Here is a 24,301-nt window from a genome sequence, read left to right on the forward strand (position 1 = left end):
ATGCGGCCCAGGCCCAGAGAAAGACCAGCTGCTTGTGGTCCTTCCTCGCAGGCTTTTCCTGGACCCAGTGAGCCCACGGAAGCTTTTGAAGGGCTTGGCAGGAGGGGCGGGGCTCCTTGGGGGCAGCTGTGACCACAGACCGGGGAGCCTGCCACCTCGGCCGGGTGATTGCCATCGTCAGCAGGAAGCTACGAGCTACTGAACGGATTGAGACACCTGGGATGGGCTCCTGTTTTGGGATTGCTTCCGAGCTGCTGGCTGTAGCTGGAAGGACACTGCCCCACAAGGCGCGGGGATCTGAAGAGCTATGGTGAGCGGCCGCTGAGCATTGCCAAGGTAAGATGCATCTTCTGCCTTCCCAACCGTCTCATTTCCTCAAACGGTGCCAACAGTGCCCGGAGGCCTGTGGGTGGGAGACCGGGCAGGAACATTGCTATGGGGGTTATGGGCGGAGAGAGAAGACATTCTTAGGATCCGAGCCGCAGCTATGAACAGATTGCCCTGTTGTTTGTTCATTTCTGTTTTAGAGAGTTGTTTGATTTATAAAAGTTCATCCATCCAGGGTAGATTCTGTTTCTCAGGCTTTCTAAGCTGGAAAAGGTGGTAAATGTGCCACAGAGGAAAGAGAGGAGGAGGCTGGACCGGGTGGTGGCGAGATGCGTGGGCACTCACGGCAGCTGTGGGCTCCAGGCAAGAGCCTCCCTATAAGCGAGAGTAAAGGTACCATGGTGCAGAGCTGATGGAGGCCAGCGGTGACGCATGGGAGCGTCTGGCTCAAGGTCAACAATTGGCTGTTGCTTTTGTTTCATTTTGGGTTTTTCCTTTTTTTTAAATAAGGTTTTCCATTTTTCAGACATGTGGGGGTAGGGTGATGGAATAGGTTTAACGATGGCCTTTTGGGCTAAGAGATCTATTTGGCCAACTGTGAAAAGGAAAGAACAGTTGACAACATATTTTGAAAGGATTTTAAACATTCTAGGATTTTGACAACTTTTCTAGTCATTTCCTAACTGTGTTCACCGCTGTGTTTAGCCTCAACTGCCCACATTACCAATGAACTAAAGAGTTATCACCGCGTTTCCGTAGTTATAGAGAATTCCGTATAATATATGTTGATACTCCTCCCTCCCGGAAGGGAGCTTGATTCCCCTCAGCTTAAGTGAGAACTGGACTTAGTAGAGTGTATGGAAAGCGAAAAACGGTAACACTATAGTGGAGAATCCTGGCCACAAAGTTAACATCTCCAGGGATAAGTCATATTGTATTTATTGCGTAACTTTGTCTGCAAGGAGGAAAGTACTTCACCTGTGTGCTATTCTTCCCCCAAACCCATAATCCCAGTCTAGTCATAAGAAAACGTCAGACAAACCCAAATTGAGGGACAGTCTACAGACTATTTGACCTTCTAGATTGTCAAGGTCATGACAAATGAGTAAAGATGGGGAAACCGTCACACATCAGAGGAGAGGAAGGAGACGTGACAACTAAATCCAGAATTCATATCCGGGCTGGATTGGATTCCGGACCAACAACAACCTCAAAGTCATCAGTGAAAACTAGGTGAAGTCTAAATAAAGTCTGGAGTCTAATGACTATCATTGTGCCTTTCTTAGTTCTGACAAATGTACCATGGTTAGGAAAGAAGCCAACATTAGGGGAAGCTGGGTGAAGGATGTATGGGAAGTCTCTATCCTCTTGGATAGAAGTCTCTATCACCTTGGAGCTCCCCACCTTATTCCCAGAAAGCTCCTTATTTCCCTCTCTTCATAGTATTTCTCATGATTCATTTATTTTTTCATGCAGCACACATTTTTTGAGCCCTCACTCTGTGTCAGGAGACTTAGGGCCGACACCCCACCTCTGTCTCCTAGCAGAGCTCACTGCGCTGGTTCAGGCTCCTGGGCCCCCAGCACATGCCTAGCTACTCACAACTGGCCCCTCACCAGTGAGGAAGTAGGAGGCGGAGCATGGAGGCCAGGGAGGGCCCAGACCCAGCATGGAATACCCGCTGAACTCTGCCATCCTGAGCTCAGCCATCCCCACAGAATCTGTGGTCAGCCAAGCAGCAGTGAGCTGTGCTGGCCGACGCTCTCCCGTGAGCGGAGCATCTCCAGAGGGACGCAGAGCAGAACTGGGACTCCTGAAGAGCCAGCTCCTGCACTGCCCTAGAATCTGCAGTATCCAGATGAGACCACTAGGGGCGGCATCCTTGCTTGTAAGGGGCAGGTGTTTGGAAAGGTACCAGGGAGACAGAGAAGCCTGACCTCCCCAACACACACACACACACACACACACACACACGCACGCACGCACGCACGCACGCACGCACGCACACCCCACAGGCCCCGCAGAGCAGGCGTGCCCTTGTTTGAAGGTGATATCTCAGCCAGATTAGAGAAACGCTGCGGAAGCAGATGAGAAAGAAGAAAGAATTATGAAGCTGTGGGGTGATAGCGTTTAGATGAAAATCACATCACTTAGATGAAGACCAAAATTAAAGAGCGGAGATTACCTTCCCTGTCATGTCCCCTGCTCCCTCCCTGCTCCTGGACCTCCTCCACAGGTCCGCACTCCTGCTGGGCCCCCCACCCCTCATCCAGGCAAGTCCCGCTTGTCCTGATTCTCAGGATCAGAAGACCAATGTCTTCTCTTCTGTCACCAGTGCCCAGACCCATCCCTGTGTCCCCATGGCCTCCAGCACATGCTTAGGGCTATTTGCTTGCCGGTGTGCTGCCCCTCTGGACCTGCGCTCCTCCAGGACAGGGACCAGGCCCTTCCTCCCTTCCCTCTGAGTCCCAGCACCCAGAACGTGCCCAGCACAGGGTGGATTCCCTGTGGAGTGGTTCTTGAGGGACAGAAACAAGGACACGTTCTTGAAGGCAAATAAGCTTAAGACATGAGGAAGAAAGCTGGAAGGGGGAAAAGCATGTGAGATTTCACGATCACCCTTAGTCACAGTGGACTCCGGGACCATGGCCACACCGGGGCTTTAACGGGGGCCCTTGCAGAAGGAGATGGGGTGTCACTAGGTCTTCAGCATGTTCTGCTCCTGCAAGGCAGAGTGGACCAGAGGAAGGTGCTGGACCTTGGGGTCAGCCAATCCTGCACTGGGACCTGGCTCTGCCACTTATGGGGGATCTGGGAGGGTTGAGCAAATGACCTAGCTCTCTGTAAAGGGGAAACAGTTGCACCCAGCTCCAGGTACAGAAGAGAGAACTAAATTGAACAAGATCATTGGAGCATGGAGGCTCTGCCATGGCCCCTCAGCTCCCCATGGGCCACTGTGTGGCTTGTGCATGCCCCCTCACCAAAGGCCTGATGCTTCCTAAAACCATGGGGGTAGAAAGAGATTATCTCGGGTGCCTTGTCAAGGCCACTCTCTGCTGACCTCTTTGCACACCTTGTTACCTGGGCTGCTGCGCCGGGACCAGGGTGAGGCAAGTGGGGCTCCGAGGGTACAGAATTTAAAGAGGCTCACACTCTCAGGATCGCTCAGGTGCAGGGGATGGTCGAATATATTCACATGTCTGCACAGATATGAGATGCTCTGTGTTTAATGGATTAAGTCAGGAGTTCTGACCTCGAGACCACAGACCCCTCTTAAGTTTCACGGGACCTGTGAGCTCCCTGAACTTTGTGGACGCGTGAATTCTTCTACAAAGAGCATTTATGGCTTTCATCAGATTCCCAAAAGGATCTGTCCACCCCAAAATATTTGGACTCACCAAGTCCGATGGTTAGGAAGGATAATTTAATGTTATCTCAGTGTGCTGTATGTACAAGGCAGGGGAAGGGACTTGGGCATAGGAGAGAGACAAAGCAGCCGTGGCCGAGGGGTCCTACGGCTGAGAGGTTGGATGCCTGGGCTTGTGGAATGGAGGGCCCAAGTTCAAGGTTCAGTCCTGCCACTTCCTGGCTGTCGCACCTCAGGCATGTCACCAAATGTCTTCCTGAAATAACAACTGTTTGACCTCACACTATACTGGCAGCCTCACCTATCTCAGTAGGGGACTTATACCCTTAAGTCTCATTTCTTTATCTGTTGATAATAGCACATCACAGTGTTATAAGAATTAAACGCCAAAGCCCTAATTCTTTGGTGAATTGAAGCTGAGGAGGAGACAATATTTCCATCTAGATTCTATTCAGTGCTTCATGGAAGAATCAATTCTCCGTGTAAGAGGAGTCCTTGTAATTTGAAAAGGCACATTTCACATTTGTAACTTCTTAGATTTATTTGTACGCACAACATTTATCTTGAAATCTTGAAAAGGGAGAGTGTGATTTGGTTTCTCAAAAGAGGAAATGGGTTTAATAAGATTGAGAAACACGAACCTAGGTGCCTTGGGTGCTCCCCCTGTGTCGAGCTTATTGGGCCGAGATCTGTGTGTCTGGATCTCAGTGCCTGGGCTGTTCAGGGAACCACATTCCTGAATCAGGCCCGTGCACCCAGCTTGGCAAGGACACACTGTGCTTGGCTCATACTAAAGCCTCCTGTAAGAAACAAGGCAGGCCCTTCACTGTGGCATCATTGCTGCAACGCTGAGACCGCCGCCCACCACGGCACTCAGCACCCCCCTAAAAGGAGCCTGGGGAGAATTCCTCTCAGACTCCAGACCCGGGAGACACCAGCTCTTCCAACGGGTCATTTCCCACCCGCTGCTTCAGACTCCAGGACACTTAGAGCCGAATTTCCATCTAACCGTATTAGCAGCTGGGGAGCCCCATCTCAGGGTCTGTATTTCTGTGTACCTGCCTTACTGTCAAATTTGTTTTCCTGCCCTAACTTACCCTTTGGTCTGATTTCTTTGTCTACTTTTCTCTCCTGTTATTTCATATTTATTTTTATAAGTGGCCCCAAATCTTTTTGGAAACATCAGGAAATAAATAAATAAGTAAACAAAAACAGGACAGTGTTCTGGAAAGAGCCTGCTGCGTGGTGAGGGTACTCAATAAGAATTAGCTCCCTTTCTGTGTACAAAGCATAGACCAACCTATTGTGAGATATCCAGCTGTGAGTCTATTATAGTTAGACAAATAGCCTGTTTCAACTGTCTGTTTTTACAGTTATTCTAGCCTCTATTGTTACAGAGATTATATAAAATTATTTCATGGTAAGATTCTTTTTATTCCTACCATTTCTAAAGTGAATGGGACTTTTCAAAAATAAATTCATTTTTTTAAAAAAAGTATTGCACTTGGGGACTTCCCTGGTGGTCCAGTGGTTAAGACTCCGTGCTCCCAATGCAGGGGGCCCGGGTTTAATCCCTGGTCGGGGAACTAGATCCCACATGCATGCCGCAATTAAGAGTCTACATGCCACAACCAAGGATCCCACATGCTGCAACGAAGATCCCACGTGCCGCAACTAAGACCCGGCACAGCAAAATAAAATAAATAGATATTAAAAAATAAAAAAGTATTGCATTTGAAGATAGGACCAAAAGTAATAAGCCATTTTATGATTTTATTTGGGTGGCTTTATGGGAAAGGCTGAAGTCTCCTTTTCCTAATGAGAGCCATTTCTATTTTGTAGTGTCCGTCTGTCTGTCGGTCAGTCTGGCAGACTCCCTGGCACCTGTCAGTGCTGTCAGGGATGTGTCAGGTTAAGATAGGAGTCTTCGGGACTGACAGCAGGGATGTGCTGTCACATGCTGAACCACCAGCTTTCCAGGAAGCAAACATACACATTCACACGTATAAGTTAATCATCAGTTTTACTGGTATGAAGGATGTGTGATGCATAATTTACAAACATTAATATATACAATACCCTTGCTTATAAATACCATATAGCCCATTGATTCTCCATAGAATGCTTTTGTGGGCTTTTGCCAAACCCTTGTATCCAAAGTCAAGCTATGGTTGCCATCGATGCACGTGAACTTCACTGATATTTTCATTTATGCCAAGAAGTAAGATCAGACTGAAACCACAAAGACGTGTCGGAACTGTGTGGTGACCCACTTCTTTACTAAATTGGAAAATCGTTTTTTATTACTTTAAAAATTTTCCCCATTTTGGGGGGTGCTATTCACAGCTACAAATATTTTTAAATGAAATCAACATTATCAACATTTTCTCCATCACTGTCTTAAGTTGGGAAGATCAGCGTAACAGATCAACCCCAGAGGTATAGCCCTTGCCTATTCCTGTGGTGTAAACACTCTCGCCATAGCTGATTTCAAGCCGCCAGCATGACTTGGCTGAACACAAAGCTGGGAGGCTGGAAAGAGGCGAGGTAGCACACAGTTATACTGTGTCCACCCTACAGATACTACTGATATAAATACCTTCAGGAGCAGAGACAAGAGTAAAGTGTCTAGGAAGTGATGAGGTTTGGGTGTGTATTACCTCCGTTTTTAATGTCATTTAATTATATTTTATGTAATTTTAATTTTGTACATTTTAATTTGGATAACAATGTACTTAACAAACAGCTCACAAATACCCCCCAAATTTAACAGTTGGCTCTTACAAACCAGCGTGAGCTGGCTCCAGCACATGGCTGCCTGAGAGGCATAATATCTCAGTGCCGAAGTACAGATCTGCGCCTTGTCTGTATCTGGGCTTTGCTGAGCAGGGCCGAGTAGAGACTAACCTGCCTCCTGGGCTCTCCTGAGTCCCAAGCCTGGCAGAAGACGCCCAGGGATCCGGTGGTCCTGCTGTGTGCTTGGTGGCAGGGAAGAAGGAGGGGTTCAGGGCCCTGGATGGAGACCCTCTCCCCACAGCAGGTGTGTCTCTGCACCTGTTGCTGCAGCTGGCGACCTAAGTCTTGGAGATCATGGACCCCTGCTGAGTTTCATGGAGCCTATGACCTCCTTGAACTTGCATGCAAGCTTTTGTGGAATGGACAGGTCTTGAGCAAAGATCGTTTACAGCTTTCATCAGATTTCAGGAAGGTTTGGGGCTGTTGGCACAGGAAGGATTGGCTTCTGTTTGACTTCCAAGGGGTGAAGGTGGCTTTTCTGTGTACTCCTGGGACCTGCTCCAAGAATGAGGCAAGGTGGCCCCCGCAGGGGAGGCCTTTGCCACTCTTGTCACCTAGAAGTGTGGGCGGAGACGCTTCCTAGAGGGGACCAGGGCTCAGTGCAGGACACAGTGCTGTGACTCCCAGCCGTCAAGGCTGAGATTGCAGATGTCGCCCCTGACAACCAGGCCCGGTGGCCCTGTCACAGGTGTGGAGGAGGGATGGGGCTCAGCGAGCCCATGTTCCTGCTGCGGCCTGACCCCCGCTGAGGCTGCTCCCACCTGGGCAGTCAGTGAGAGGTGCCCACTCCCACCCTCCCCTCCTGGTCAGATGGAGCTTCCCAGGGTCCTCCACGCCCCATTGTCACCAAGACAAGTGCCCTCTGAGAACTCGCAAACGGGAAGCGAAAATAACACCCCCAGAGAGGCTCCTGGCCCAGAGCCGAGGGGACAGGCCCTGTGACTGGCTCGCTCCTTCTGGTCTTCAGGAGGATCTCATTTGCTTGCACAGAGTTTGCTCATAGGAAGGTCACACTTTGGTGGCGTCGGGAGGGTTTAACACCTTTCTCCTCGAGGCCCCTTGAGGGACACGCAGGTGGACCGAGGTGGGTGCAACTCGGCCTTTGCCACATCCGTGCAAATGGCTCCACCACATTCATCCTGGCGCGTGGAACCTCTACTTGCAGCCTGCACAGAAAGCCACTCTCTCGTGATGTGCGCCCTGCCCTCCTCCCGTCTGTTCGTGTGCCATCAGAACTGCCGCGGGGGCTGCCTGCCTGTGAAAGCGTCACCGTCACCACGTGTGGCCCTTCTCATCCTGTTGATGGGAAAGGCCCTTGACAATGAAGGGAAGGGAAAGGTGTGAGAAGGACTGGAGAGAAACACGGGCCTCAGGGGCTTCCCTGGTGGCGCAGTGGTTGAGAGTCTGCCTGCCGATGCAGGGGACGTGGGTTCGTGCCCCGGTCTGGGAAGATCCCACATGCCGCGGAGCGGCTGGGCCCGTGAGCCATGGCTGCTGAGCCTGCGCGTCCGGAGCCTGTGCTCCGCAACGGGAGAGGCCATAGCACTGAGAGGCCCGCGTACGGCAAAAAAAAAAACAAAAAACAAAACACGGGCCTCAGGAGCTGGTTTTGTCCAGGTGTATAATGTTGTCAGAAGTTTTATATTTAAGGTCTTTGATGAATTCTCTTGGTTAAATACTTTCAGTTCATTGTAGGTGGGAGGGGCCACTAGCCAATCTCCCCTGAGCAGGTGCTCAAAAGATGTTTCCAGTGTGGTGATTGCTGCTCCATGGGGCCCCGTGACGGAGGAGCGCGCCCCCATCTCCCACCCCTGAGACAGGACCCCTTGAGGTTTTAGCCTCAGGAGGCTGGAACTTGCCGGCATGCAGTGTTTGGTGCGGTAGTCCTTTTTGGACCCTGTTTTAAGAATTTTGTACTAGAAAGATGAAAAAGAAAATCTGTTGCAGGCAAGGGGCTTGTTGATGTAGGTGTGCTCACATACACACACGCACACACAGACACACAAGCACACACAGAGACACACCGGCTCATACGTACACATGGACACACACACACACACACACACACATTTGTCAACAACACCAAGAAACCACCCAGCACAACAAATTGCATTTGCAACAAAAGTGAATGAATCCATTCTGCCCCATAAAGAGATCTCCAGGCCTCTTCCATTCTGGAGAAATCTAGTCGCTGGAGCACCTCCTCCCCAAAGTCCTTCATACTTTCTACCGCACAATGTTTTCTGTCATCAAATGGCAAGACATGTCTTCTTCTGCTCTGAGTGGGTCTCGGGAGGGCCGAGAGCACCCACCACCACTCTCCCACCCAGAGCCGGGCCCGGCGTGTTTGCGGGAGCATGGGCTGGGACTGGGGCTGTGGGCAAGTCAGAGGGGAGGATGGAGGTGCCAGGCCTGCCCGTCCTCGGGGGCTGGTGTTCCTTGGCCTGACTCCACACTCCGCAGGACAGGCCGGGTCTGAAATCCCTGGGAGCCCTGCCAGCCCTTCCTCCCATCTCCCGCTAAGGTGACCAGCTCCCCTGGCATCTCCGGGAGGAGTGTGGAGTGTTCCTACAAAGGAGCCCTGAAGTGCAGGGGAAGCAGGAGTCGTAGCAAAGGCAGAGGACGGCCGGAGCTCCCCAGGCTTCCCTGTGTGAGGGCAGCACCATGATCACACTGACTTCTCCTTTCTCAAATGCGCCCCCAGGTCTCCATCGCTTTAGCTCAGGTCCCCCCTACTCTAGCCTGGATGATTGCACATCCTGGGAGCTCATCTGTCTGCTTCCAGTCTCTTCCACGCCAGTCCATCCTGCATGTGGTCGGTGAGGTCTTTCTAAAGGTCAAACGTGGCCCTGTCACCAGTCAGGGTAAAATCTCTGTTGACTCCTCTCGATGACTGAGAACAGAGACCAGACCGTCTGGGTCTCCGTCCCCTCTCCTGGCGTCCACCTCCAGGCTCACTGGGCCCACCACAACTCAGAGCTTTTGTTAAATCCTCTTCTCTGCCGGAAATGCCCATCTCCCCAGGGAGAGATCCTGTGGGACCTCGAAGGTCCAGCTCTAAAATCTCGTGAGCTTCTTATGGCCGTTCCCCTCCACCCGGGCCTGGCTAGAGGCTCCCTCCATGGAGCCCAGCAGGGAGCTTAAGAGAAAGGACTTTGGGCTTCAAGCTGGGTGGCACGGTCTCCATCCCAGGTCCCATTTACACACCCCAGTTGTATCGCCAACTCCCAGCCACACACCCAGAGAGCAGAGTACCGTTCACGAGGTCACACAGATCATTGGTGACTGGCCTGGCCCTCGGGCTGGACCTCGTCACTCGTCACTTCCGTCTGTCTGGCCTTAAGACTGCCTTGAAGCTTTCCCATGCTGCGCTTGCCAACCTAAGGGGAGGACAGCGCGGTGCTGAGTTTGTTTCCTTGCTTTACTCTCTTTTACTTTCCCAAGGCCGCACAGCCTGGGAACACTCAGGAATCAGTATTTGGCTCATTTATTATCCCCTCACCCCCAAATAGAGAAGAAGAAGAATGTCCTGCTTGTGAGAACAATGACGCTAAGGGGAACCTCTGAAATTGTTGACAAGGACACCAGCTTCACAGACGGTAGCAGCACGGGTTGAGCAAGTTTATGATGAAGGTGTTGCTGCCTCTGGAAGGATGTCTGGTGGGCTCGGGGGGGTCAGGACAGAGTGTGGACCCATGTGGGAGGGTATGAATCTCAGCCACACTCAGTGTGCAAAAGCAGAACATCTAGTCTGAGCATCTTTGTTTCTGTTGGGTAGTGGAAAAAACCCCAGTGAGCTCAGCACCCTCCCCCTTTCTCCAGGGTTGGGTCCGAGGTTGGGGGTGGGGAGCTCAAGGGAATCAGGCCTTTGAGGCGGCCTATCTGATCCTCCTTCTCTATCCACGCAGGCCGCTGCTGGGATGTCTTATTCCAGCCTCTGACCCGGGTCAAGGCTGTCAGGGTGCCACACCCTGGCATCCACATCCACGTGCGCTAAGCCAGACTCATGCGAGGCCCCGAGGGCGAAGAAACGAGAGTCTCTGTGAGGTCAGATGTGCACCCGCTGTGCCCACCCCTATCTGCTCTGTTTGTGACGGGGCTGTCCCCCAGGTCCTGCCACGGGCTTCGGGGCCATCAGACGAGGTAGCCACTCATCTCTCTAGGGGCCAGCAGAGCCTCGGTGGAGGAGCTGCAGAAGGAGGGCAGCCCTGCATGTGCTGAGCGCTTTGGGAAGGAAAAGCCACATGTGCAGGATGCGGTGATGGCGGCTCTCGCTGTTCACGACCCCCCAGCTGCAGGGCTTCAGAGATGAGAGGGAGGCGGTTAGGAGCTCGCCTGAGGGACATGAGCCAGGCCTGAGGTCAGAGCTGGGCTGTGGAGCCTCCATGCTAATGACTAGTGCGCTGACCATGACCTTAAGAAGGTCAAGTCCTTATTGATGAAGCTGCTGCCGCCCCGCCCCGCCCCCCAGCTGGTTGCACTGCAGGAAGATCCTTGGCAATTTTCTCTTGGTGGCTGTTGTGAGAGTAGCTAAACTCCCAGGACCCATGCAGACCCTGCGGGGACCCTGTGTCTATTTCCAGCTTGGCAGGGGAGTGGTCTGTCACCTGGGTGTGTCCTTTAGTTCTGACTCTGCTTGTGGATGGGGGGAATCTAAAAAGCAGAAGGTCACGTACATTTAGACGTGAAATCCCTCATGCTGTTTGCAGGAACCAGTCTCCCTGTCAGCCCAGACTCGGACGACGAGGACCCAAGCCTAGGAATAAGGATGCGCTCTCTCCGCTCTTTCAGTTGCAGCCTGGGGTTTTGTGCTCCGTGAGGTCTGCGGAGCTCTGACCAGGTCCGCCGGGGGCCTTCCTTCTTCACCTGCTCACAGGGAAGCCACAGAAAGGGCCGGGCCACTTAGAAGCAGGAGATCCGCCACAGCCATTTGGAAGAATAGGCTGATTTCGTACAGATTTATCATTTACCTCCTTTCTTTAAAACTATAAGAATCATATAATACAAAAAATTTTTGGAAATAGATATGAGCCATCAATACTTCCACTAACCTCTGATTTCCACCCAAGACTTGCTTGTCTTGGTTCATACGATGCAGCTTCTCATTGCTGGAATCATAAGGGACAGAGACCTTTGGATTCTGGAGGCTTTTTCCTTGCTTTCTTTTTTTCATCTTAACATAAGCATCTTTCCCATGGCTACATGTCTTCACAGGGATCATTTTTGAAGCTGCATAATATTTCACTGTGTTAACTCTATTTCAAACTGGCCATTTTAGTTTCCTTTTTTTAACATCCCAGAGGGCTATGATTAAAAACAAAATAACATGTAGCTTGCAAAGTCATTCTGAACTGCATCACTCAGCCAAAGAGTATCCTTTCCTAGTCCTTCCGAGGAACGACAGTTATATAGGGAGACGGAATGCTTATTTGGGGGTGGAGTGGGGTGGACTTGGACTTGCATTTGAAGCCGTGGTGATAGTGGCCTGAGTTTTCATCCTCTCATCTAGCTCCCTCGTTGTCAGCAACTATATTCGCTGACCAGGGTTACTGATGTGGTCTTTGGCCGGAAAACAGACTTTCCTCTCTGTGAAATGAAATGACTCATAAGGAAACAAAACCCAAGGCTTTGGCCTCATTTGTCCCATAGTCTAAACCAAGATTCTTAATCAGAGGTCCATGAATCGTTGTGAGGGTTTTGGGGAAGAAGCGTCCTGAAAATGAACACACAATTGGACATGTATGCACATAAGTGTGTTTGCGGGGGGAGGTGTCTGTAGCTTCGTCAGATTCTCAAAGGAGGCTGTGGCCCCCAAAATGTTTTTAAAAACAACAGACCTTTCTTTCTCTCTCTCTCCTTCCCTCCCACCCCCTTTCGGGAGTCTGGGGTTGAAATAAAAGAATCCGAAAGATCTGTGTCTCCATACAGGAAGTCCAGGCGTGGAATGGTGACCATACGATCCCCATCTGGGGAGACTTGGATTCGAACCCAAGCCTGTCTCACTGTCAGCTCCGCGTGTGCGTACCCATTGTGCTAAAGTGCCTTATGGTTAAGAGAGTTGCTTCTCTTTTTACTTCTTTAACCAAAGCCAATTGCGAATGTGTTCAAAAAAGAGGCTCTGCCATGATCATGGCCATCCTTGGTTCTTAACAAGAGGAAATGTTTTGGCCTTGCATTTCTCTCCAGGGAGTTGGCCTGACACAGAAATATTTGTGGTTGGTTAATTAACCATAGGAGATGAGCTGAGTTTATCACAGGAAATGTTATCACTCAAGGCTTAAGGAACCAAAGAAACTTTGAAATCCAAGAGACCAAACCCAACAGTTCAACCCAACGGGTGGGATACTTCAACCCATGACTTCCTGAATACCAAGGGGCCTCTTCTCTTCAAACAGATGTTTTTAGTAACAACAAACTATTTGGCACCCTTAAGTGACTTTGGCTTCCTAAATGTGTTTGATTTCCTTTCTCTCTTAGTAATCCTGTCCTGAATCTCCTTAAACACAAGCGTGCATACCTGGAGGCAAGAAGGTGGGGCAAAATTCAATCTCAGGTCTCCTTGTTTCCTCTGAGAACCTCTGCTAAGTTAACCACTTATTATTCCTGAAAATTGGCAGCCCTTAAAGGGGAAAGACTTCCTGAAATATGGGAAATATCATTCAATAAAAAAGGAGTAAATTATTTCATTTTGGACATCTTAGATGTAATACAATATTAAACATTAGATCAATGTGCCTTGTTGACCACATAGTACTGGCTAGGGATCGATAATCAGTACATAGAATAACACTGGCTTTTGGTATAAATGGCATCTTTTTACTATAGTCCTGGTAAATTAAACTGATTACTCTTTATGGCAGCGGGATATTAGGGGGAAGTGGATAAGTAGGCATTTTCTTATATTTGGGTTCTCTCTGATTGATTCATTCATTCAAAAGAAGAGAAAGCTCTACTGCATATTAGAATACATTCCAAGTGCTGAGATGTGTCCTGGAGATACAAAGATAAAAAAAAAAAGCCCCTTCCCTTGAGGCATTCACAAAATCTAATTTAGAAGGCAGGCATTAAACAGAAGGCCCAAAGGACTGTGTTTGGTGCTGTAAGAAGTGCTGTGGGCCAGAGGAGGGGGTGACGTAATGGAAACAGGGTGCCAGGATGATGGATGGGCTACGCCATGAATGAAGACTAGTTCTTCAATCAGACCCAGGGACCAACACCCAAGAAAATCATGTTGGGTGTTTCCTTAGCTTTTTTCCAGAACTTATTATCATTTCTTAATGTGGTCTAATCAATATCATCGTTAGCATGTAAAAATCTTGACTCAGTAAGTCAGAAAGAGAAAAACAAATACCGTATGCTAACGGATATATATGGAATCTAAAAAATAAAAAAAAAAAGGTTCTGAAGAACCTAGGGACAGGACAGGAATAAAGACGCAGATGTAGAGAATGGACTTGAGGACACAGGGAGGGGGAAGGGTAAGCTGGGACGAAGTAAGAGTATAGCATTGACATATATACACTGCCAAGTGTAAAATAGATAGCTAGTGGGAAACAGCTGCATAACACAGGGAGATCAGCTCTGTGTTTTGTGACCACCTAGAGGGGTGGGATAGGGAGGGTGGGAGGGAGACTCAAGAGGGAGGGGATATGGGGATATATGTATACATACAGCTGATTCACTTTGTTATACAGCAGAAACTAACACAACATTGTAAAGCAATTATACTCTAATAAAGATGTTAAAAAAAACACTTCACTCTAAACACTGCACTGAAGTCCACCTGATGACATATTAGTGATCCAGTAGGGAGGCGGATAGTCTGGAAGATGGACAGTTCTAAATTTTTAGGTTTTATTATTTGGTCTTAACAGAGATTTTTATTATGTATGGTACTTTAAAGTTTACATATTATTTAAATGATTTTCATTTGATCCTTTAAGGCAAGCAGGAAACATATCCCTAGCCCCACTTTATAGATAAAGCAACTGAGGCTCAGCGAGATTTAAAAATCTTGCCCCAAGTCACACAAGCTTCTAAATAAACAAATATAAGTATTTCTTGGTGGTTTGGGGGTCTGTATAATAATATATTATCAAGCCATGGTATAATAATAACTGACATTTATCGAGTCTTACTATGTGTCAAGGCACTACTGTAAGTAAGTTACATAGTTCAACTTATTTAATATAAAATCATTCAGGAACTTGCTTTCATAAAAGTATTTTTGGCTTTTTTGCCTTTGCTCATCTTATAGATGAGTCCAGATTATTCACTTTCAAGGTTTTCTGGGCAAAAAGCATGATTGCCTTTCCAAAAAAGTAATGAATTATTCAAGAAAGACTGAAACAAAGTTCTCCCTTTTCTTTTCTTTTTGCCCTTGGTAGGATATTTTCTTTTTCTTTCTTTCTTTCTTTTTTTTTTTTTGGCCGTGCCACGCGGCATGAGGGATCTTAGTGCCCCAACCAGGGATGGAAGCCTTGCCCCCTGCAGTGGAAGTGCGGAGTCTTAACCACTGGCCCACCAGGGAAGGCCCAGATACAATATTTTCATACTCCCCATATAGTATCTTCTTCATTCAAGTATTTGTTAAGTTGAACTTTTGCCTTCTTTTATTGCATTGAAAAAGTTATTTATATACTCTCATATCAGATATATGTTTTTCAAACATTTTCCCCTGTCTGTGGTTTACGTGTTCATTTCTTTAATAGTGTCTTTTAAAGTGCAGACATTTTTAACTTTGGAAAAGTCTAATTTATCAATTTTTTCTTTCATGCTTACATGCTTTTAAGTTCTAGGAGATTTTTTTTTTGCCTAAGCCAGGATCACAAAGATTTCCCCTATGATTTTTTTTCTAGAACCATCATGTATCTTTTTTAGCAGCTTTTAGGATTTTTTCTTTATCACTAGTTTTCAGCAATTTGATCATGATGTAACTTGATGTGGTTTTCTTCATACATGAGGCTGAGTGATTGTCTTGAATCCTTGGGTTTATAGTTTTCATCAAATTTGGAATTTCCATCTTTCATTTCAAAGTTTTTTCTCTTCCATCCCTTTTCTGATAATCCAATTATGTGTTTTTTGACCACTTAATGTGGTCAGTTGTCTCACAGGTCGCTGTGCCCTGTTCTTTTTCTAGTTTTATTTCTCTTTATTTATTGAAAGCACTTCACTTTAGTTTCTTTTTCTATTGCTGCTATGTTTACAATCTCTAAGACCTGCATCCTGTTCTAAAATCCTACCGTAATCTACTTTTACTTGTTTATCACTTATTACTTATACATAATTTTCTAATCATTTTTATGTTTTTCACAGATGTCATCACAAGTGTTTCATTTACATTACTTCACATACTTTGGAACACAGTAGATTCAGCCAGATTTCGAAGCCAGAGAATTGGTTTTTAAATGTTAGTCTCTGACTTGGTGTACGGTCTTGATCAAGTCTTTAGACCTCACTGAGCCTCAGTTTCTTCATCTATAAAATGGGAAGGAGTATGTCTACTGTCAGGCCTAGATATACTATATGTAAAGCACATGGCAGAGTGTCCAACCTTGAGTAGGAAGGAATACTAGGTCCAGTGCTAGTAATCATTAGTATTCATGCTCCCCTGTGATAGGCAAATCCTACAACAAAGAGTTTTATAAGTTAATTTTAGATCTCTGTGCCTCTAGCCGGACATCCATGTCTCACAATAATTACAGTTAACCCAAAAAATGTCAGGGGGGGCTTCCCTGGTGGCGCAGTGGTTGAGAGTCCGCCTGCCGATGCAGGGGACGCGGGTTCGTGCCCCGGTCCGGGAAGATCCCACATGCCGCGGAGCGGCTGGGCCCGTGAGCCATGGCCGCTGAGCCTGCGCGTCCGGAGCCTGTGCTCCGCAACGATAGAGGCCACGACAGTGAGAGGCCCGCATACCGAAGAAAAAAAAAATGTCAGAGACCTAAGACCTTTCTTTTTTTCTTTTCCTTTCTTTCTGTCTTTAACCTTTTCCAATTTCCTGTTTGCAAGCATAAAACAGAGCCAGCATTTTCAGTCCGAATGTCTCCCCACCCCCTCAAGCCTGGTAGAGGTGCTTCTCTACACAAGCCTCCCTTCTGTTTACAAATTCCGCTTCTGAGTTGTGCATAATAAACATTGGAGAGGCGGCTCAAAAGGACTGATGATGGCTAGTGCCTTTGAAAGCAATTCAGGTCGTGAACAGACGCGCATCTGGGAAGACACCTGTGAGCCTCAGCTTGAGAGAACAAGGCTTCCCGTCAGCGATGTGACACAAATCCCTGTTCAGTTGCTTCTGTTTCTTCACCTCCGTCTTCAGCCTCCTGAGGACGAGGATGAGGTTTCTGTTCAGCTCACAGGGTCGTTTTGAGGGACACGTGTATGGAGGACAAAAAAAAAAATCATTCCTTTTAAAGACAAGAGGATCACAGGCAGGAAAACTACAAGCATTATTTACGAGGGACTCATATGAAGAAATACCCAAGGTCTTCAGGACTATCTTTTAATCCTTTTTGCAAGTAATACTCCAGAAATGCATCCAAATGAAAGAAAGGGTCTCCATGAAGTGGGGTTGATGAACCGTCTGCATCAGCATGGTCAGGGCAGTAATTAAAAATGCAGATCCTGGGGCTCCAGGCTGGACCTACACGTGTCAGAACTGCTGGGACTGGGCCTCAAACTGGCTGTAAACTCCCAGCTTTGATAATGCAAGCTTAGGAACTACTGTGCTAAAGAATCATAACTGACTCCATTAGGAAGTGAACTTATGATTTAATTTTTTAATAAAATCAGTGCAAAAAAAATAGGAACTTAAAAGTAGATTAAGATCCATGGTCCCATCAGTACCAAATACACCAGTAGTTTTTTTGTTTGTTTCGACATACGGGTAGCATGTTTTACTTATCACTACTGTGTGTTTTTTGTTTGCTTATTTTTTTTCATTTATTTTCTTTTTATTTATTTTTGGCTGCATTGGGTCTTTGTTGCTGAGCACGGGCTTTCTCTAGCTGTGGTGAGCAGGGGCTAGTCTTTGTTACAGTGCGCTGGCTTCTCATGGCGGTGGCTTCTCTTGTTGCAGCACACGGGCTCTAGGCGCGCGGGCTTCAGTAATTGCGGTGCGCGGGCTCAGTAGTTGTGGCGCACGGGCTCAGTTGCTCCACGGCATGTGGGATCTTCCCTGACCAGGACTCGAGCCCGTGTCCTCTGCATTGGCAGGCGGATTCTTAACCACTGCGCCATCAGGGAAGCCCGTGGTTGTTGGGTTTTTTTTTAGTATAAATGTACATGGTGTCTCCCAATAAAAGAATTTTATTCACAAGCTAGTAATTATCACAAGAATTTAAATATCATCATGGTACCATTTTCCGCCTAATTGCCTAACAAATTTCAAGCTTGCCTATGTCAGCAGAATCAAATGTATGTGACACAGGAAGCATGTGTCTATATTTTACTTAACACATTGTCACAAGAAGGCTGTCTTCCTTCCTGAAGTTTCGCTCAGCACCCTCAAACGTTTTACCACCTGAAAATCATTTTGATCAATTTACCATTGCGGGGAGTGAATTTCCACTGCAGAAATATTTTCAGTTTACAAAATTGAAATAGCCATATGTGTGTCTCCTCTTCACTGGGCCTAAGTTGGCGACCGCTTTGACCAAGGGCATACACAAGTCCAAGTCCACTGCTAGCTCGCCCAGTGGCCCTGACATACTCAGGCAGGAGTTACAACTCTACAGTGGGTCCTGTGCTAGCACTGGGCAAATATTCTACTAGTATTGAAAATATCGCACAAGGTGTTAACTGTGGTTTCTTGACTAATTCTAGCATTAGCATCCAGCCAGTGGAAAACGCTGAACAAGGTTCTTGCGTCGATGTCTTTGGGAAAGCACCATTTCTGTATATGCAGATACTACCCAGCCCTGGTGGAATTATGCAGGGCATTTTTTTCTGGTGTTCTCTCGCTCTCATCCTTTACTCTCTCAACTCCCAACTAACAAGCGTGGAAGGAATGCTGGAATTAGCACATCAGTATTTAGTGACCCCTCATGGAACCATTAGTTGAAATGTTGATGAGGAGATGATCGATGGAAGGATCAAACCAGCATCACCTGAACCCAGATCTATCTTAGCATCACTGAAGCGGTGCCGCTGGACAGTTGGGCCTCCAGATAGGTTGTGACACAGAGCTCACGTCACCCCCATAAGGTATCCCTACCAGGAAAAGATGAACCTGAATGTAGTGGACCCCGCAGAGTTAGTTCTATGTATGAGGAAGAGGTAGATAGAGCAGCAGGTTGTGAGCCACCACGAGGATGCAAACTCCAGCACGCAGAACATTCCACAGGACCACCACTCTGGATCCGATAACTCAGTGGCATGAAACAAACCTAAGCAGGGGCTGGGGGGCAGTTCCAGTAAAGATGACTTGAGAGAGACTCAACCACCCCATAGAATGTGTGAAGCTTGTTTGAATCCTGGATAGGACAAATCAACAGCAAGAAGGCATTTTTGAGACAACTGGGGAAATTGATTACGGATTGGATGTTACATAAAACCGCAGAATTATTGCTCATTTTGTTAGGTGTGATAATGACATTGTGAGAAAATGTCTCCATGTTTTAAAGACACGTGCAGAGTATGTGGAGGTGACACGGCATGTTTCAAGCCATGAGTTTCCTTTCATTTCAAAGTTTCAATCCTTTATTTATAAAATGATTTGTCTTAAAACACCTAAAGTACTTCAATCAAGAAAACAATTTCTAAAGATAATTGGTGAATCTAGGGGGATGAGTATGGAGGTGTTCATTATACTCTTTATTTTTATATTTAGAAAGTTTTCATTAAAAATAGTTTTAATCTAAAAAAGTGATATCTGAGCCATCCGTTAAGGACTACCTAGTGTTTTCTTCCAGGTGGAAGTGATTTCTTCTTGCTGAGCTCACAAGACCTCTCTTCTGTATGTCACCTGCCTACCCTGATTGTTGTGACTTAAGTGTATGTCTCACCTCTTATCGTCCCCCGAGAACGGACGCCTTCCTTGTTTCATCTCTATGTCTTCGCTGTGTCTGACACAGTACACGGTTGACAGTGACTGAATGAACACAAGAATATAGTTTCTAAGAGCCAACACTGCAGCTGTTTCATGATCACATGTGGGGGGAGCGATATGGGCAAAGGTGATGTAGCGTCATTCAAGTTAGTTATCCTGAACTTGAGACTCGAAAAATAAGTTTCAATTCAAGTTCTTTGGCCTCTTCTTTAGTTTAGAGTCATAGGCCCATCACTGTACTCTCTAGGAAATGGGCATTGCACTAGTGGATTCGTGGGGGGCAGGCCTTGGACTGCTTGGAAGTAGACAAATGTTCCACGAGGGCAGAAGGAACTCGCCAATGAGAGGCTGGCGTCTCACCACGACGTCCAACGCCCAGGACGGGCCCTGGGTCTGCACACAGGCTTACCTGTTCCAACTTGAAGCTACCCACCCATGTCTGGCAGGTTAAGTCAGAGGGTAGAGCTTTCGGCTAATACCATGGCAGTGTTTCCAGATCCCAGACTTAGGAACCAGTCAGAGGTGGGTGTAAGGCTGGCTCCGCAGCTCACTAGCTTGACGTGGCTTCAAGTCTCAAGTCCATCTCATCTGTAGAAAGAAGGTAGCATTGCCTGTCCCACAGTTACTAAAGGAAATATTATTGTTGACTATTTGTGTATGTGGAATAATAGTAAAATATTTATTAAACACTATGGGCCAGGCACTGTTCTAAGATGTTCCAGTAGCATGTAATAACTAATCTAATCCTTACCACGCTCTGGGAGCAGGAACTGTTACCATCTGGAGACTAAGAGACGGAAATGTTAAGCAACTTACCCAAGGACACACAGGTCAAAAGTAGCGAAACCAGGATTCAGAACTCAGCATTCTTGTCAACGGTGCTCCACGGTCTCTCTCAAACAAGACAGTGTTCATGGGGCATCTGGCTCAGTATCTGGCACAGGGGGACCGCTTAACACATGACAGTACCTGCTATTTAAAAGAATAGACCAGAGTCGCAACACTGTAAATGAACTATACCTCAATTAAAAAAATTAAATTAAAAAAAGTAAACCAGAGTCAAACTGATTTTTCTGTCGTGCAACCATGTGCATTCCAGGGTTGATTTTATGCAGAAGATTTTTTCTACCACATCATCCTCCTGCCTCTCAAATAACCTGCTTCTGGAGCAGCCAGTTCAGGTGGAGGGACTCAGAGCCATCAACACTTCCCGGGGCCACACGACAGCCCGCCATCCTCGGTGGCCTCTGTCCCCCACTTACCGTCTCCACCACCACCCAGGCTCTCACCCCCAAAGGAAAGGTTAGGAAATCCCGAAGGACCCCAGTGGTAGCTTAGGGCACCATGAAGCTCTCCTCTGTCACCCAGTTCATCCTCTAGTTAGAATTTATTTAGCACCCTCTCTGCTCTCGTTCCTTTCTGACCCTCCTCTTGTTTGGTCCGCATGACAACCACGTGATTTACGTACGGGCTGTTGGTCCTTGAACTCTATAAAACCTATGTAGTTGTGCATTATGGGTCAACATCCCCAAACATTTTCCATGTGTTGAATTCGGACTTGAGCACGTCAGCTGGTGAATGGACTGCCACCCGCCTGCCAACTGCTCCGTCTTGGCAGGACAACCATTTTCATCTGGGTAATAGTGTTTGCACAGTGTTTTAATGTTTTGGTGCATCTGCCCCCTAATTTTACACAAGTAGTCATTGGAATTATGCCTGTAATCATGGGTAAGTGCATAATTAAAAGACATCTGTGAAAGGCTAAAAATAGACAAAGATTTGCCAAATAGGCAAGACGTAATTGACACGTTATTAGTTTTTGTTTAAAAACATGCTAAAGATATGGCATTCCATAAAGCCAGGATGGGGATGAAGGAATCGCACCCATAGGGCACTGCAAGCAGAAAAGTGCACTGAAACCTGGTTTAATTTCCACAGAAACAGAACTGCCCCTTCACCCCCAAACAGGAAAGTCCATTGTTTGGCTTTTTTCGGCATTCACCTTTGAGTATGTTTTCTCAGGAAGTCTTTATGTATGAAAACGAGGAGTAGTTTCATACTTCCCAATTTTATAGGTCAGGAGACTGAGCCTAGGTGATGAGGTGATTTGCCCAGGTTCACACAGTCAATTCGTGGCTTGCTTTTGAGCCCAGCTTGCTTGGACCACCCACTCCCCCCAGAGCCAGGGAGGAGGGAGATGGCTGTATGAGGCTCTGCCTGGAATTCCAGACCTCCCCCGTCCAGCAGCTCCCTAGAGGGTTTTCCTCCAGGCAGGAGGGCTTTGAAGGCAGGTGCAGCCTCCACAGAGGAGAGGACTGTGTGTCTGAGCCTGAGCTGTGGGCCCAGGGGATGGAGCCCCAGGCAGGGCACCCATGTCCCTGATTTGGGCAGGGAGGTCGGGGGCAGCGTGGGGGCTGAGAACCCCCTCCAGCACCTGGCTCTGTCACCTTCAGTGTGACCTTAACAAGCCACCTTGCCACTCCATCCTCAGCTGTGAAATGAGAATAGAGTAAGTCCCCTACATACGAGCCGTCCCGCTGAGAACTTTCAAAGACGTGAACGTGCCCCTGTATGCCAGCTGTTGTACTGTACTACTGTACTTTTCAAGGTACTGTACTGTAAGATTAAAAATGTTTATTTTTTGTGTTTGTTTTTTATGTATTATTTGTGTGAAAAGCATTGTATACCTATTACAGTACAGTGCTATATAGCCGACTGTGTTAGTTGGGTACCTAGGCTGTTTTGGACTTATGACAGTGCTCTCGGAAAGGAACTCGTTCGTGTGTAGGGGACTTACTGTAATTGTAACCACCCTACGGATGCTACATGAATATTGAATGAATCATATATGTCAAGTGCGTTCATCCTGTGAAATGCTGGCCACTGTAAATAAAGGGTTTCCAGTTTCTCTATTTTTAGTGACTGCCTCTGCCACATCCCCTGCCAGGCTGAGGCTGTGTTTCAGGCTTTGTTTGTTTGTTTTTTGCGGTACATGGGCCTCTCACTGTTGTGGCTTCTCCTGTTGTGGAGCACAGGCTCCGGATGCGCAGGCTCAGCGGCCATGGCTCACGGGCGCAGCCGCTCCACGGCATGTGGGATCTTCCCGGACCGGGGCACGAACCCGCGTCCCCTGCATCGGCAGGCGGACTCTCAACCACTGTGCCACCAGGGAATCCTCTGTTTCAGGTTTTAAGCGTCTCCCCGGGGGCCTACATTGATCTCCCTGCTCTGGTTAAGGTGGGCAGGGGCGTCTAATTCATTTCAAATAAACAAGCAGAGGTCGCCTCCCCCAACATCCCCTCCTCTTTCTAACCCCTACCCCCTGCACTACACACACACACACACACACACACACACACACACACACACACACGGGTGCATTCACATGCTTGCTCTGTCATGCACTCACAGACACACGCAGGTGCACGTGTGTGCACTCTCTCTCTCACACATACACACACACACAACTCACATCCTTCTCCCATCCATCCTTCCCCGGTGGGAGGAGGCCAGTGCCCTCTAAGTGCAGCAAAGCCCCCTGAACACCCAGGGAGCCGCACGTGTTGCCTTGGGCTTCTGCGTGGACGCTGCGTTTGTTTCCTGGCTCCACCCAGCCTGAAACTGCTAAAATATCACAGCGGGTTGGCAGCCCGAGCACGCGGACACAGCTCTGCTTGTCACATGGCTTCCTGCGTAACTCAGGCTCCAGTCAGAGCCTCTGGGGTGGAGGGACCCTAGAGAACCGATGTGTTTATAAAACCCATGGAAAAGCATCTGCATACACACTGCTAAGGAGTCAAAGGACGAGGAAGTGTAAGTAGTGGTGATTTAATCTGAGGAATTTTACTTCCTGTCAAGTTATGTAGATGTTCAGTTCTGCTATTTAAGTGGACATAAAGGTCTGCCCAGGAAGTTTAAAATTGGTGGCAGTATGGTTGACGCTTCATTGCGCCAGGAGGCTGGGTGGGAGAGGGAGGAAAGGCCTGAGGCCCAGGCAGCCGTTCTCCAGAGCTGGGGCTGACCCGGGTCCAGGCCTTACGCCCCCTCTGGTCCCTGGCAAGTCATTCACATCTCTTTTCATTTTCTGCTTGTACCAATAAGATTATGTTTCCTGTTAAAGGATTCAAGGAATATATAAAATCATAAGAAAGAAGGTAAAAGTCACACGAGGTCTCATTACTTGAGATAAACAATATTAACACTTTAGGAAATATCTTTTTGGAGTCCTGCTTTGCATTAACACCCACACATGCACTTTTTTAAATTTGCTGTTTTTTCTGTTGGGTGTGGGCGTGCTTCCTCCCTTTCTGTCTCTGCCTCCCCTCTGTCTCTACCTCCTCCACCAGTCACCAAAGTAAACACCTTCGTGTTTATCCTCCCAAATCTATTTCCATGTAATATAAAAACATGTACATGTGCCTACATAGGGGTTTCTTGTCTCGTTCTTTGGTTTTTCCGAATATGGGACAGCCTCGCTTCTTCACATCCTGCTTTTCTCACCTAACTATATGTTGTAGCAATTCCTCTTAGCCTCGCTGGTAAAGATCTAACATGTTCTTTTTGATAGATGCATAATATTTTAGAGACTTTTAAAGTGCAGATTTACTCAACAATTCCCCAGTTGGTGAGCAGTTACAAAGTTTCTTTTGTTTTGTTTTTTGTTGCTACAACTATTGCGGCAATAAACGTGTTTGTATCTCATATATTCCTACGTAAGGATGTCTTAGTACACAGTGAGATTCTTGGAAGTGGGACTGTAAATCGAA

At 47.5% G+C, this 24,301-nt stretch overlaps 1 protein-coding gene across 1 annotated transcript in view; it reads left to right on the forward strand.

Annotated features, from left to right (window-relative positions):
* The first annotated feature begins 215 nt into the window (after nt 1-215).
* The window catches only part of BLK (BLK proto-oncogene, Src family tyrosine kinase), a 46,187-nt gene continuing 22,101 nt past the window's right edge, over nt 216-24,301 (forward strand). The window contains exon 1 of the mRNA XM_060153616.1: nt 216-336. The gene's annotated coding sequence lies outside the window, so the exon portion shown is untranslated. The remainder of the gene's footprint in view (nt 337-24,301) is intronic.

The sequence above is a fragment of the Lagenorhynchus albirostris genome, chromosome 7 (genome assembly GCF_949774975.1).
Source record: "Lagenorhynchus albirostris chromosome 7, mLagAlb1.1, whole genome shotgun sequence".
NCBI lineage: Eukaryota > Metazoa > Chordata > Mammalia > Artiodactyla > Delphinidae > Lagenorhynchus > Lagenorhynchus albirostris.